Here is a 3,542-nt window from a genome sequence, read left to right as displayed (position 1 = left end):
CGGCTAAATGCTCAGCATGCTCTTCCTATTTTTTTGAATATACCAATATGGCATCAATGAAAACAATAACAAACTTGTTCACGTACAAATGCAACACACTATTCATCAATCACATAAAGGTAGTTGGAGCATTAATTAAACCAAATGGTACTACAAAAAACTCATAGTTCCCATACCTGGTCTGGAATTTGTCTTGTAGATGTCCTCTTCCTTAATGAGTACCTCATGATATCATGACCTCAAATCAATCTTCAAGAACATTGGTGCTCCCTTCAAATGATCAAACAAATCATCAATTCTTAGTAACAAATACTTGTTCTTGATGGTCATTTTGCTTAATTGCCTGTAATCAATGCACAATATGGGAGCAACATCTTTCTTTTTCACAAATAGTATCGATACACCCCATGGTGATACACTTTGCCTACTGTGTCCCTTGCCCAACAATTCCTTCAACTGCAACTTCAACTCTACCAACTCGGGTGTACTCATCCTATAAGATTCCTTATTGTCAAAGTTCCCCCTGGCACCAACTCAATAGAAAATTCTACTTCCCTGTGAGGTGGAAACTCTGAAATGTCTTTAGGAAATATATCCTGAAACTCCCATAGAGCTAGGTACCTCCTCAAAACATCTGCATCCTCAACTTCCTTACCTTTGTTGCTAGAAATATCCACTATAAATAACACACATCCTTTTCCACAACTGCACTTTTCCTACATAGTTGTCACCATCCTAACTGATGTTTCTTTCTTCTTACCTTGCAAAACTCTTTGTTCTCCATTGTAATCCAAGCACTCAAAATATTTTTCACAACAATCCATCTTGGTTCTATGAAGGTACAACCAATCCATGCCCAACCACATACTGTATGATGCCAATGGTAATAGATTCAAATTTTTTGCAGTAGGCATACCATTCAAATCAAATGCACAATCTCTTATCCAATGGTGAACTCACTTCTTTGTACATGTAGCCAACTACACTAACCAATATTCTGCATGCACTTCTTTGTTCAAACCACACTTATCGACCACGTCAGGACTAACATAACTATAATTAAAACTAGGGTCTAGAAAAATAGAAACAATTTGATCACAAAACTTACCATCCATCTCAAAGATAGATGCCTTATGACCTTCCTATTTTCTATTTAGTGCTACATAGGTCCTAGGAATACTCTACCCAACATCTTCCATTGTATATGACTTCTGAGCACTATTTATCTAAGGTCTACCACCCTGATGTTGTGGAAAATCTCTCCTATGATGATCCCTTCCACAAGTCCAACACGGCACGGGCTCCTTATTTAGCTCCTTAGTTCGAAGTCCCTATCCTCTATCAAATGCATAGAACTTATTAGATGGCACTAAATTCTCTTTATTGCCTATACCTTGAGGTCTTGCTTTCTTATTGTCCCATTTTCCTTTGTTCATTGCATTACATTCCAATTTGGCTTAGCCTCCGACCTGCGCTTTGATTTCTCATATCACTGCTTTAGTTTTCAGATGGCATCCTCTAATTATATAGGCTAATTGAACTGAATCATCTCTTTGAATGCAATCAGTAATCCACTAATGAATCTCTAAATGTTGGCCTTATCCTACATAAGATAAGGCACATACCTTAGTAGCTCCAAGGATTTCCTCATACACTCCTCATCTATCATCAATCCCATCTTTAGCTCATAGAACTCTTTTTCCCTATCATAAAAGTATCTCTTTGATAGGTACTTCTTCTTGGATAGTTGCTTGAACTCATTCCAAGTGAAGTCCTCCTAATTAATACCTCTCACATTCTTCACATCTTCCGACCAAATATCTGCTTTACCTTTGAGACTGAGTGTAGCTATTCTAGCTTTCATGTTCTCTGAATAATCATGTAACATGAATAACTTCCTCATACCACACAACCATGCCTTTTCATCCTATGATTTCTTTATTGCTCCATCCAAATTAGGTTGTTTTCCTTTCTTAAACTCATTTTACAAATGTCCCCTATCACTCCTCGTATACAGATGATAACAATGATGATCATAGTACATATCTGAACTAGAACTAGAATAGTACATGTGTCCATCCCCTCTCCTATCCAGCGTATCCAACAACCTGCCATCTTTCACTATGTCATCTCTATCTGACCTATGACCACCATGAGACCTACTAGAATATACCCCATTAGCTCTTTCCTCCTTCTCATGGCTAATCTGAAGGGGTCCCTGTCACCACAATTATGACAAAATCTGAAGTATCACTGCATTTACCTCTACTTGTTTCTCTTGTGCTTATATGATTATGTCATTTTTTGCCTTACAACTCCTTATTTCTTCCTTTAAGGTTCTCAATATATGTTCCAAATTAGAAGAGTGCCCAACACCATGCTACTCATCTGATCCATATGGAGAGTCTCAAGAACTGTAGTCTACCATTTTGCTAGTCATATTTGATATTTCTTCCTGCATGGTATGTCATGTTAGCTAAAGAAAATCAAAATAGACCAACGTACCTTAGTATAGTTCGGAGAGGATGCCTTGTATGCAAGGTCAACCAATCAATGTAATACATGTATAACATAGTCATGACAACATTTAGAAATATAACACATAAGCATATAACCATGTAATCATCATTCTAGCCAGAGTCTAGTCAACAATGCATGTCCATGTTAACTACACATACCATGACCTCATGCATGACAAAAAATACCACATCACTAGAAACTTGAGCACATCTGAATACTAACATGCATAAGCAATGCATAGTCAACCATACACTCATGATGACACACTTGACAAAAACACCATCAACTTCTCATGGCAACATCAGTACAAACATGACCCATACCATACAAATGCAATAAGCACATGGTCTTACAACACAAGAAATACATATGAAACTAAAATTAATTCATGACTAATACATAGCCCATCTAGTCTGAGGGGTGAACCATGCCCTAATACTACACTGTAAAATCCTCCTCCCACATCTACCCAAGTAACTAGCCGGGTAAAGTAAACATGTGACGAGAAGTTACTATGGTATTATTCGACCTCCTGAGTCACCTTAAAGAAGTGTAACTGATGGAAACACACCATATAGACCTTCCACATCAACCAAAAGACTCTTAAGAACAATCCCAACCTCTCAGGTAACCAGCCCTTGAGTCCCACTGAGTTCTTATACTTATTAACCCCCGGATTCTCCCATGATATGGGCATGCATGCATCCATAGGGCTTTGGACACTCCCACAACATGCCATGCTAGTGTTGGGGAACATTTTTCTCATTGTTGTGCTAGTGTCCCTAGGATTTTAGCCACTTTTTCAAGCCCAAAGCCAATGTCACTTCGTAGAATTCACTGATACCTTCAAAACAGAAAGATACCAATGGAATGATGAAACTAATGCAATTACTTAAACAAGCCCTTGACTTGACCCCTACTATCCATGCAAGACATTTTGTCAAACATATCAAAAATATGTAATCTACAAGTGTAACAACATATCCAAGGATAGGGGTTTCATAATCATATCTACAAGTGTA

The sequence above is a fragment of the Pinus tabuliformis genome, chromosome 1_2 (assembly GCF_031772625.1).
Source record: "Pinus tabuliformis cultivar Carrire ecotype Pingquan chromosome 1_2, CPIR1, whole genome shotgun sequence".
Classification (NCBI taxonomy): domain Eukaryota; kingdom Viridiplantae; phylum Streptophyta; class Pinopsida; order Pinales; family Pinaceae; genus Pinus; species Pinus tabuliformis.
The sequence above is the reverse complement of the archived record's forward strand: the minus strand, read 5'-3'. Positions refer to the sequence as shown.